At 42.1% G+C, this 13,169-nt stretch overlaps 1 long non-coding RNA gene across 1 annotated transcript; it reads right to left on the bottom strand.

Moving 5' to 3' along the window:
- Window positions 1-2,896: 2,896 nt before the first annotated feature.
- LOC147872787 (uncharacterized) lies at window positions 2,897-9,031 on the bottom strand. The gene is made up of 2 exons (XR_015536792.1): window positions 8,718-9,031; window positions 2,897-3,934 (listed from the first exon to the last, which is right to left on the bottom strand). It is a non-coding gene; the product is annotated as an uncharacterized LOC147872787 (long non-coding RNA).
- Window positions 9,032-13,169: the final 4,138 nt, after the last annotated feature.

The following is a 13,169-nucleotide window of genomic DNA, read 5'->3' as shown; positions in this document are numbered from 1 at the left end:
AACTGAGAAGAACCAGGAAACTGGGGGTAGCCGATACCAACATGTTAGTTTAATGCGATTGGATAAAGCCGATATTTTGGGCGTGTTTTAAGGAGGGGTAGGAATTGGATCGATTTTTTCTTTTAGATTATGGTGCCACAGACTTTAATTAATCTGACAGGCGGCTTTAAATGGCAGATACTAAGTTTGTTATGGATTGTGAATGGGACAGGGTAAATGTGTAAATGGATCTTAGGAACTGCTAAGGAATTTGCCTTCGACAAGGTGGGGATTGTGTCTTTGAACGAGATTCGAACTGAAAATCGCTTGGATACGAAAACCTGCGCGAGAAAGATTGGAATTCGTAAAGCACACCTGTGACGCAGACGTGCAACAGTCTCGATTGGCAGGCCATAAGGTTCATTTTTCATTTCTTATGCACGCCTGAATGAACCAAATTGAGCGCCTTTTCTCACTGTTGCGCAATACGTGACGTCGGCGTTGTATGGGTATAAATAGCAGTTGCCAACCGCTAACTGCAGTGAGAAATGGGACGAGGACTGCAGAGAGGACTGGTACAAGCACTGCAGTGAGGTCTGGGCGAGGACTGCAGTGAGAAATGGAACGAGGACTGCAGTGAGGACTGGTACAAACACTGCAGTGGGTTCTGGGACGAGGACTGCAGTGAGAACTGGGACAAGCACTGCAGTGAGGACTGGTACAAACACTGCAGTGGGGTCTGGGCGAGGACTGCAGTGAAAACTGGGACGAGGACTGCAGTGAGAACTGGGACGAGCACTGCAGTGAGAACTGGGACGAGGACTGCAGTGAGAACTGGGACAAGCACTGCAGTGAGGACTGGTACAAACACTGCAGTGGGGTCTGGGACGACGACTGCAGTGAGAACTGGGACAAGCACTGCAGTGAGAACTGGGACGAGTACTGCAGTGAGGACTGGTACAAACACTGCAGTGGGTTCTGGGACGAGGACTGCAGTGAGAACTGGAACGAGGACTGCAGTGAGAAATGGGACGAGCACTGCAGTGAGGACTGGTACAAACACTGCAGTGGGGTCTGGGACGAAGACTGCAGTGAGAAATGGGACGAGGACTGCAGTGAGGACTGGTACAAACACTGCAGTGGGGTCTGGGACGAGGACTGCAGTGAGAACTGGAACGAGGACTGCAGTGAGAACTGGGACAAGCACTGCAGTGAGGACTGGTACAAACATTGCAGTGGGGTCTGGGCGAGGACTGCAGTGAAAACTGGGACGAGGACTGCAGTGAGAACTGGGACGAGCACTGCAGTGAGAACTGGTACAAACACTGCAGTGGGGTCTGGGACGACGACTGCAGTGAGAAATGGGACGAGGCCTGCAGTGACAACTGGAACGACTACTGCAGTGAGAAATGGGACGAGCACTGCATTGAGGACTGGTACAAACACTGCAGTGGGTTCTGGGACGAGGACTGCAGTGAGAACTGGAACGAGGACTGCAGCGAGAAATGGGACAAGCACTGCAGAGAGGACTGGTACAAACACTGCAGTGGGGTCTGGGACGAAGACTGCAGTGAGAAATGGGGCGAGGACTGCAGTGAAAACTGGGACGAGGACTGCAGTGAGAACTGGGACGACCACTGCAGTGAGAACTGGGACGAGGACTGCAGTGAGAACTGGGACAAGCACTGCAGTGAGGACTGGTACAAACACTGCAGTGGGGTCTGGGACGACGACTGCAGTGAGAACTGGGACGAGCACTGCAGTGAGAACTGGGACGAGCACTGCAGTGAGGACTGGTACAAACACTGCAGTGGGTTCTGGGACGAGGACTGCAGTGAGAACTGGAACGAGGACTGCAGTGAGAAATGGGACGAGCACTGCAGTGAGGACTGGTACAAACACTGCAGTGGGGTCTGGGACGAAGACTGCAGTGAGAACTGGAACGAGGACTGCAGTGGGGTCTGGGACGAGGACTGCAGTGAGAACTGGAACGAGGACTGCAGTGAGAAATGGGACGAGGACTGCAGTGAGAACTGGAACGACTACTGCAGTGAGAAATGGGACGAGCACTGCATTGAGGACTGGTACAAACACTGCAGTGGGTTCTGGGACGAGGACTGCAGTGAGAACTGGAACGAGGACTGCAGCGAGAAATGGGACAAGCACTGCAGAGAGGACTGGTACAAACACTGCAGTGGGGTCTGGGACGAGGACTGCAGTGAGAACTGGAACGAGGACTGCAGTGAGAAGTGGGACGAGGACTGCAGTGAGTACTGGTACAAACACTGCAGTGGGGTCTGGGACGAGGACTGCAGTGAGAACTGTGGCGAGCACTGCAGTGAGAACTGGGACGAGCACTGCAGTGAGGACTGGTACAAACACTGCAGTGGGGTCTGGGACGAGGACTGCAGTGGGGTCTGGAACGAGGACTGCAGTGAGAACTGGGACGAGCACTGCAGTGAGAACTGGGACGAGCACTGCAGTGAGGACTGGTACAAACACTGCAGTGGGGTCTGGGACGAGGACTGCAGTGAGAACTGGAACGAGGACTGCAGTGGGGTCTGGGACGAAGACTGCAGTGAGAACTGTGGCGAGCACTGCAGTGAGAACTGTGTTATTATTATATTGTAGTATACAAAGTGTTATTTTATATAGAATTTATTGGAAAGTGTTGTTATTAATGTTTTCTAAAGTACACAACACTGTAACAACTGTGGTACATAATATGACATCAGTACTGCAGTATAAGGCAGACATTAGAAAAAGAATATGAGTCCAGCTAGAACATTATCAGAAATGTACTTACATAGGAAAAGTTAATAAAAATAGTTTCTGATAAATTCTATATAAAAACACTTAAAGTACAACATACTGTTAACAATAAAGAGGTTTCACCTGTTTGAAATAAAATAAACAGTGATGTATTACAGATTTTAATAGTTTTATTGGCTATAAAAATTAATACACATGTTGCAATTAATTTTAATTTCTAACAAATGGGCATTCAGAAAAGAACACATTCCATTATATGTGTGAAAATAAATATGGACAATTATTGGTTGAACATGGAAAATATGATTATACATGGTTTGCCAAACATGTAATATCATACAAAAAATTCCACTGCTGTTTAAAATGCAAAACATGGTTTAGCTTTTGTTTATGTGTTGGAGGCTGGAACTGTAAGGACTGCTACCCAGTTGGACAGTAAGTGTAAAAGTTTCTGTATAATAGTGGTTTTATTTAATAATAAAGAACTTTCAGTTTTAAACATCTTCATGTTGATAGCCTCTAATCCCCTTTTCCAACATATTCTGTCCTATATAGTTCTCTGAGGGATTGTGTTAGTCATCCCTCAGTTCGCTGCATATACCTATTTTCTACTACTGAATTGTAATTCTAAACAGATGTTGCAAGAAAACAAAGATGTCTCCTCACAGACTTGTCTCTTTTTTAAAATTTCACACTCAGTGAGAAGGTGCAGCATGTAGCATGACCACACAGTGACGTCATGACATTGGAAAACATGCACTGAGATAGAAGGTGACAGTGCTGACAAATTATAAGAGTTACCTGCACAGTAAAGCAGTGCAAACATTTTGTAGAGAACCAGATGTCTTCATTTGAATTTCCTGACTCCATACTGAAATGTGCAAGGACTTACTCTAATATACAGGTCTGGCCATTACATTATTATAATCACTATCTATGCTAAATCTTGAACGAATATTCTCATTAATTGATTTCTTATTATAGTGGCGACTGAAGTCTGCAACTGGTACAAAATCTTCACTCATTGGATAACGTTCTGCCCCAAGCTCCAGTACATTCATGCGCTGGTATTTATGAAAATTCAGTTTGCCTTCTTCATAGTGACCCATCTTATGCACCAGCTCAAGTTCCTTCACAATCTGTATGAAGCTCAGGACACAGAACCACTGGTAGAAGAGAAATACTGCAAACAAATGAAGTAACATGTACTGTGGGCACATTATTTCCCACTTGGACAATGCATTGTCACTTCGGCTCTGAATATTGAGACAGTATGCTTCTCCGAAACACTGGTATCTATCAGCCAGTCCACATGGCACCAGAACCAAAAGGAACATCATCCTCGCCACAATGTGAAAACCTCAAATCTCACTTTCAAACACTGTCTGTGAGTCTGGACACTGTTACATCATAACACCCAGGCATCTGCATGAACATGAAAATGTTACTGTCTAAATTAGCTACTTGTTATAGTTACTTTCTGCCAAAATAATTCAAATTAGAAGGGGTTAGAAGGACAAGAGATTAATTTGCAGTTTTTAGTGTTCATTTTGTGAATATACCTTAAATTAGAGAAGGAAAGGAGAACAGGATTGAATTAAACAAAACAGCAGATTTTTGTGTTTACTTCCACCTTAAGATTGCATCGAAGTTTGGGGGAAGATAAGACGAAGGAAATTTTTTCTTTATGCCCTTTTCAAATCAGCAGATTAATTCGGAAACACCCGGTAGCTTATGGGCTTCATCATTAAACGTGCGTCCTTTAATACGCCCGTAAAATTACCCCAGAAACTGACAACCTAACAGAGACTCGAACCGAGGACTGTGTATCCGTGTCTGTGACCTTAGACCCCGAAATTTCCTCTCCGAAACTAAAGAATTTTGCCTAGGCGTCGATTTCTTCTCGCGGTTGCGTTCCCGTCAATAGAAATCATCTTTGTCGGGTCTCGAACTCAGTGTCGAGGCCTTCGTTTCCGAAATCTCCTCTTCGAAGCAAGAAACTCTTCTTTTGTCTCGCTTAGTTTCGGAGCTACAGGAACCGCCCTTGAAGGAAATCGAACCCAGGACACTTTTCCCCAGACTTCTGACCTTCCTGTGATCTCTCATTGGTCAAAATGAATAATCGGGATTCGAAGCAAGGAAACACTTTTCCTCGCCCAGGGGCGATGGGTACAACAGTGCCCCGGCCCCTCAAAAATCGTCTTTAAAATTAAACAAGTTTCTCCGAGGCAACCCAACAATTACTCCATTGACACACAGAAGAAGGCAATGGCAAACCACTTCTGGATCATCTGCCAAGAACGTATATGAACAGGTCCCAGTCCGAGAGAAGGATGGACGGATCCTGTTCATATGGACCTGTCGTCAGACAGAACACTAATAATAATAAAAAATAAAATACGACGATAATTTTAAACAAGTTCAAATTAAATTACAAAATTTACTTCAAGCCTCTTTTCATCACCTTTAAATTTTTTAATTTTAAAGATGGTTTTTGAGGGGCCCGGGCGCTGTTGAACCCATCGCCCATGCGACAGGGAAAATGTTTCCTTCCTTCGAATCCCGATTATTCATTTTGAATAGTGAGAGAACGCATGAAGGTAAGAACTCTGGAAGAAGTGTCCTGAGTTCGATTTCCTTCAAGGGCGGTTCCTTTGGCTCCGAAACTAAGCGAGACAGAAGAAGGGATCAGAGTTTTTTGCTTCGAAGAGGAGATTTCGGAAACGAAGGCCTCGACACTGATGTCGAGTCTCGACAAGGATGGTTTCTGTTGACGGGAAAGCACCCACGAGAAGAAATCGACGCCAAGGCAAAATTCTTTCTTTCGGAGAGGAAATCACGGGGTCTAAGGTCACGGGCACGAAAACAGTCCTCGGTTCGAGTCTCTGTTCGGATGTTGGTTTCTGGGGTAATTTTACAGGCGTATTAAACGACGCACGTTTAATGATGAGGCCCATAAGCTACCGGGTGTTTCCGAATTAATCTGCTGATTTTGTGTGGTTATAGCAAACCATGCACTTTTATTTATTCATGGTTTATTTAACGACGCAAGTTTTTACCCCCAAAGCTTCCTTCACTGTTTTGAGGCATTGGCGGACATTGGCCACGAGGGCTGAGATACACGTAGTTTGATGGGTAAATATGAGCTGCCAATACACTGTACAAATTTGCACAAAATGTGTCCAAAATTGGAATGTGCAGTTCAAAATTATTCCACCATACACACATGACAGCAGCACTGTCGTATTTCCTGGTAGATTCCAATGAAGTCTGTGGGCCAGACGCTGGTAAGACTGTGAAAGGCTTCAGAAATGTCTGAGACACACAGGCTCATATATCAGAACTCAAACAGCTCACAAAATGCATTTGATAAAACTACCTACAAATCTGTGCACTGTAACTGTCACAGAAGCGTGGAACATCTTAGGTTGATCTAAATCCTATGCTTCTTGGTTCCTATTTAGTATTTATTGGGTGTGTGATTTATCAAGTCCTTCACAGCCTTACAAGCGCCTTTTGACCTGATCAACTGGACCATTCCCTTGTATGACATTTAGAAGCACAAGCAACTTGCTTTGGTCTCTGGAGTATCAGCGTGCACATTCTATCCATAAATACCGTTTCAAGATTAAACTTCCTAATTCTAGGCAAAACTTCATTGATTATACGGTCAAAAGAATCTGGTAGTCTAAAATGTTAAATTTCGGAAACTGGGAGTAAAGTAGATAATAATGCTGATTCACTTTATTGATAGAGCTACCAAAACCGGCTGAACTTCATCAATTATACTAAAGATGGCACAAAGTGAATGAACGCTCCTCTGTTCATAGTACCAAGAGTACTCCATAGAGTGCATCTGCTACCGCACAATAATATTGATTTTATTTCGAAAGGTTTCGCCTGCGTGAAAGAACGCTGTAGGGAACACAGATTTTAAGATCACGAATGAAATGAGGCAGTGAAACCATTTACGATACTTTTACGAGCTGAATACGAACCTGTCCCTCTGATCCGGTAACCAAATCAGCCAACATTTCTTCATTAAATCTGGCGTGAACAGAGTGCACTGCAGCCCGTTTTAAGGAGTAATTAAATTTGTGTCAGCCCAGCGGAATTCGGCGTACTAATTCACAATACTCTCTTTATTAAAATTGACAAAAAAAGAGAAGAGATTCTGGAACGAACTGTGGATTAATATAAGACACAAAATACAACTATAAAATTGTCAAGTCCAAATTGTAGGCATATATGAAAAATATAATACCCACCTATCATATATTAGCCAACATAGACATATGCTTATTTTGCATGCATCGCGTTAAAGAGCAAATGAGCATAAGAACAAGTCATTTGTCTTTTATCTTTGAGTGCGCTTAGTCAAGCTTAGGTCGTTGCAAATATTCCGTCCCAGTCAGAGGCCACTCCCAACATTTTGGAACAATTTATTCTCACGGTCGGCAATTGTCAGCCACACGCCCAACACACAAGTCGGAGAATCACCCCTTGTCGGCTGTCCGCGAATGCTTTTTCGAAACACTCCGTATCTGGCGGCCATAGTCGATCGTGATGCTGGTTTTGTGTGGGCTGCGGGGCGAAGTTCCCTCCCTCTCTCTGCGTTCAGTCTGTTTCTGGGGCCCACCTAGCGTTGCATCCCGTGACCACCGAGGGTAAAGCAGGCCGCAGTGTGAAGACGCTTGAGCACAGGAACAATTATCGCATCAACGAATTATCTGAGACAGAATTGGATTCAACCCCAGAAAATTCTCTAACTTAACGAAAGTAAAACCACGAAGTACTTAAGACAAAGCTGAGAGGTTATCCAAGCGATTTTCAGTTCGAATCTCGTTCAAAGACACAATCCCCACCTTGTGGAAGGCAAATTCCTTAGCAGTTCCTAAGATCCATTTTCACATTCACCCTGGCCCATTCACAATTCATAACAAACATAGCATCCGCCTTTTGAAGCCGCCTGTGAGATTAATGAAAATCTGTGGCTCCATAATCTAAAAGAAAAAATAGATTTAATTCCTGTCCCCTCTTAAAACACGCCCAAAATATCGGCTTCATCCAATCGCAGTAAACTAACGCGTTGGCACCGGCTAAACCCAGCTTCCTGGTTCTTCTCAGTTACTTTAAAGCAGGCACAGAATGTACCCCCGCGATCCATCATTCATAACCATCCTGTCATATTTAAATAATGGATACGCAACGTTATCAGTTGATAGAGCGTTGAAGGAACAAGAATAAACACTACCTTATAAGTCGTGGTGAACGCCTTCTAACTGGTTTACCCATCAAACTACGTGTATCTCAGCCCTCGTGGCCAATGTCCGCAGTCAAGGAGGCCGTGGGGGTAGAAACTTCGAAGTCCTCCCTCTGTAGGCCTTATCTCCGCCTGGACCAGCAGCTTCAGGGCTCTGACGTCACCCCAGAGAAAGCCTAATTTCTCGATTTTGAGGCGAAAAATCCAATTGTCGGGAGTTGGTAGTCAGTCCAGTGCTTCAAAAACATTCGAGTGCACAAGAACTTGTCAGTGGGGCGCATTTTCATACACTTTTTATTCTTATCCACCAAACTACGTGCTTTATTCATCCGCCGGTCGAATGCGGTAAATTATATTACCACAAAAACCTTTCCGATATTTGGGTAACCCTACAAATTGTACGGCACTTTACTTTTGAGACATCTGGTGGAATCCGTGTTAGTCGACAGAACGAAGCTAGTTTTGTGTTTCCAAACAATAAAATAGGATTTATCAATGGATTTAATGCTCGGAGCTTCTGAAAGTGCGTCGTTAAATAAACTATGAATAAATAAAAAATCATAGTTCTCTATAACCACACAGAGTCAGCAGATTAATTCGGAAACACCCGGTAGCTTATGGTCCTCATCATTAAACGTGCGTCCTTTAATACACCCGTAAAATTACGGGAATACATGTACAGTTTAAGTAAAGTAAAACTTACGGAAGCCGATCTTATGGAATGGACCAACATAGACTGCTTTACCCAGGCTCTGTGCCCCTCTGGGAATTGCTCCTCCTAATGAAACATCTCATGTGCAATAATTCTGGAAGCATTGGCAGTAGTTACATAATAAAATACATTAACAGGCTTAGGAAGACACTGCAAAACTTGCTGGGAGGTCAGAATTTCAGAGTAAACCTCTCAGTACATGAGCAGACAACTTGAAACTTCCGTCCCAGCAAATGCGACATTGCAAAACACTTACAAAGAGCACAGTTTGTATTTACACAGAAGACTTCATTTCATGAACCTTGTACATGCTCGCTTGATAATTGAAGGGTCTTTTAAACTGAGGTGCTCTCGTGTCTGCTTTGCCAGGCTTCAGTCTGCAATAAGCATGCTGTTCCATACCATTAAAGCTTGTGATTTGTACTACAGCACACCACGTGGGATGACATCAGGTCAAAGGCGGTACTTCTGCCGTACTTCCTGCTTCTCGATGACAACATTGTCGATGATGATGATGAAGACCCTCAGTTACTAGGCACTCAGCCTCACTTTCAAGGTCAGTACAAAAATTTGCAACATTTTAGTTTGTGTTGCATGGGAATAATGTTTAATTTTTGACGTTCTATTACTTTTAGAAAAGGTGCTGAACCTGAGGGCCATGTTGCCTTCAAGTAACATAATAATATAAATGTCGCTGTTTTGATTAGGCCTTCGCTGATATTTGTGCACTGTAACTCTGGTATGATTCAACATTCACACTGCCTTATTCTTTAACTTGCTTAATGCATATAAATTGCAGGTATTAGCAAAATAATGGTCATGACTGTGAACTGCAGACTGATATCAGTAACATAATGGGTTGTTAACTTCTTGAAGTACAGTCTCTTCTAGAAGCTGAGTATTTACTCAGCTAGTCCAGACATTAGCCACGTGTGACATTTTGTAACGTACTAACACTTTTCCAGTGAGGCGCTTCTAGCACCCCACCTGCCCTCCAATATATTTGCAGCTGTTTGATGTCTGGACATCCTTTCATTCCGCAGGGGACAGGCCACTTAGCATGTTGAAAATGTTTAAACATACCTTTTAAGAAGGTGGCTGTCCTGTCGGTTGTAATGCTGTCATATTGTAGAAGATTACAGACGTTTCAGAGGTGCATGCTACCTCCATTATCAGGGAGATTATGATGCAGGCAGCAAGCACCTCTGAAATGTGGTTAAACTTCTGCCACATGATGGCATGACAGCCCACAAGAAACACATCTTCATATTCATGACTGTGAGGACCTGAAATTATACGTTAATAAATTTATGTTGAGTGAGGTCTGATGATGGCCACTGAGATAGGCTGTATTGAACATTCAGAGTCAGACACAACACAGAGAGTTGTTTAATTTTCGTGAGCTTGGTCTTTGTTTTACATTGAAGGTACAATTTTATCATCATGTTTTCAGAGACATAACATTTGTGTTGTCTTATAAACACTGCAGTAAGGATATTTCGGTACATTTTAATTTGCCTGCTTTGATGTGACTTCTGTAATATGTATTGCAGTTTCTCATTTGTTTCACCTCCTCTGGACGAAATCCACGAGCAGCGCCCAACCACAGTGATAACAACCTCCATTGGTTTTTAAGCTTGTATCTGATATATGCAGTGTAAATTATAAAGTTAGAGATTGGTGCTTTTTATTATTGCCTCACACAATCAGTGATATTTTATTACGTATGTTTGAAAAATTGACAAGAAACCAACAAACTGCTTAGAAGATAAATGGCTACAGGCTTCAACCAGTTTTAGGCTCTACCAAAAATTATTATTATGGAATGGATTTTGTGTTGTCTGTCACAATAATATACATCAGTGAACAAAATTATGTGATGTTAAATGTATTACATTACAATAAAATCCTCTCGGGCTATCAGCCGCGTCAAGTGGTTAACCAGTTGATGCGGCTGATAGCCCGAAAGGATTTTATTGTACACAGTCGCCAAGAAAGCTGAAGAACATGCATAATATTATATTACATTTACAGATTGAGATTAAAGATACACTTAGGTCATATTTGCAACCTTGAATTTATTCCCAAAAGTATAATTCCATCATTGCAGGCTGTATTCATCAACTGACCTTAGAAAAAGTCCACAGCTCATGTGGTTAGTTGCCGAGTTCTCAATTTGGGAGCCCGGGTTGAAACTCAAGACAGTCCATGTAGGATTTATGGTGGGCAAAATGACACTGAACACTCTTCTCAGAGATATTTCGTTCACTCAGACACTAGATTAATATTGTCCGTTGCTCCGCGTTATTTGTGGACTGTAAGATCAGGTTTCTATGGGACGCATTTCCAGACAGGCAGTTGCTTCCCTTCACGATAATAACAGTAATGCAGAACGTTGCAGTATTAGAATAAAAACGATACAGAATTAAAATCAATAATTTAAAATATGGGATGGGCTGTGGATTGTATAAAATCTATTGTTGCTGTGTGAAATGTGGTTCTGATGTTTCTCCCTTATAATGCTAAAAGTAAACTTGGGACCAGCTTTACATGGAACATTATGGGGTGGCCATTTATTATTTCTTATTGTAATATATGTTTAGTGTTTGCCTGTATACTGTTGTTCCGCTGGCCCAGTGTGTGTTGTGATCATGAGCGGTGTACCGATGTTCTAGTTCTGTGTTGACTACAGTGGTATTCTGTGATAATGGGCCAGTTCCTGGTTTCCTGACTCGTGTTCTACCTTAATCCTATAAAATTGTTGTAGTAATCATTTGACAGTGCCCATAACAGAAATATTAACCAGCCATGTGGAGGGTCACACCAGTGCACTGATAAATGTAATTCTGCAAACCCTCCCTCACTGGGAAAGAAAGAAGCCAGGAAGAAGTTGAGCAGTTTACCCAAAGTCTTATTAAGTGTTGTCAAAAACTACAGTGAACTAAGGGAGTGAATAAAAGACCAGGGAACAGCTGTGTTGCCACGTATATTTTGTTAGATGCTTGTTTTCCATTTTCTTTCTTGAAAGTCAGTTGTGATTGGTGTTTAGTATCTGGGGAGTGTTCACTCTGAAGCAATTGAAACTGAACCAAATCAGGTCACACCGGACTTGAAACTTCCTGGTATCCCTCTTAACCAACTCTTGGTTGCTGAGTTCATCATTTAATTATATTCCAGATCGCTGTTTACACTGTAGAACTCTGAATTCTTTATTTTTAAAGCAGATTGTGTTTGTAGGTGTCACTAGGTCTGTTCCGTTTATGTGTTAGAGAGTTGCGTAATGATACTTCAATTAACAAAGTTAACGTGCTTTGTGTGTGTTACCTACTCAGCTATGAGTATATGTTCTTCGATACTGGGAGTGCCTGGAATAAAACACGTTAAAGAGACCTCTATCTAATATTGGACGAGCCTTTTAAATGAGGTGAATTATGCAGTGACAGTGCGTATTAATTTGATTTTGAGTATTCAAATAACTTGTGTCTTTGATGTCAGCACGGAATAATTAGTCTGTAGTGCCATGATGATACTGTATGTGTAAGTGAAATATTTATTAGTGTCGTGATTTTAGATCTTGTGATTCAAAGTGGCAAGCCAGACAATCATTATTTTATTGCGGTCATTAAATAGGACTAATTGTTTATATTTTTACACACGCAAGCCGACTCCAGTGAGAAGTTGGCAGAACACTGAGATAGGCTTTCATACTTGTATGATAAAATAAAAAATAAAAATTGCTTTCATCACCACAACCTCAAATCCTACATAGAACGAAATATGACTGGTAATAAGACAAATGCAGAGGAGTGCGTTGTTAAACTGTGGGCCAAATTAAACATGTCTTACATAAGCGAAAAGTGATTAAAATTTTGAGATTTTTGGGTAGTTTTGGATCTCCAATAAGAACACGTATTCAGAGTTTCAGTCATGTAGTGCAAGTAGCAGCGATCATCTGTTATCTTGAGAATGTTGAAATAAAAAATGTTCCCCCACACCAGACTATTATAGCTAAATATTTCAGTACACACACTCGTGTATTTGCGATACCAAGTTAAAGTATTCTGTCTTTTTTTATTTACATTTATTCAGCATGCCCCATTACAAGATTGCAATATTACATGCATTAATATAAAACACTTCAATAGAGTATACCTTTAATATCATGATCCATTGCCACCGTTTGCTCCTATGTTCCTGTGCTAAACTGTATTATAATCAGTGGATTCAATGAATTTATTAAAATGACCTAAAAATTTCTGAACAATATCTTCATGCAACACTGGCCATGTGCCACCATTCTTGACTATTGCATCTGTTAAGTTCCGCCTTGGTTGTTGTAGTTTATCGCAGTCATATATGAGGTGATCCACTGTTTGTGCTGCTTTCAGACATTAGCATCTTGGGTCGTCAATGATCCCAAACCTGTGTAGATATGATTTGTTT

Source organism: Zootermopsis nevadensis, unplaced genomic scaffold (genome assembly GCF_977971745.1).
Source record: "Zootermopsis nevadensis isolate Lab colony 2312 unplaced genomic scaffold, Znev_1.0 Znev_ptg000024l, whole genome shotgun sequence".
Classification (NCBI taxonomy): domain Eukaryota; kingdom Metazoa; phylum Arthropoda; class Insecta; order Blattodea; family Termopsidae; genus Zootermopsis; species Zootermopsis nevadensis.
This window is presented reverse-complemented; position numbering and strand designations above follow the sequence as displayed.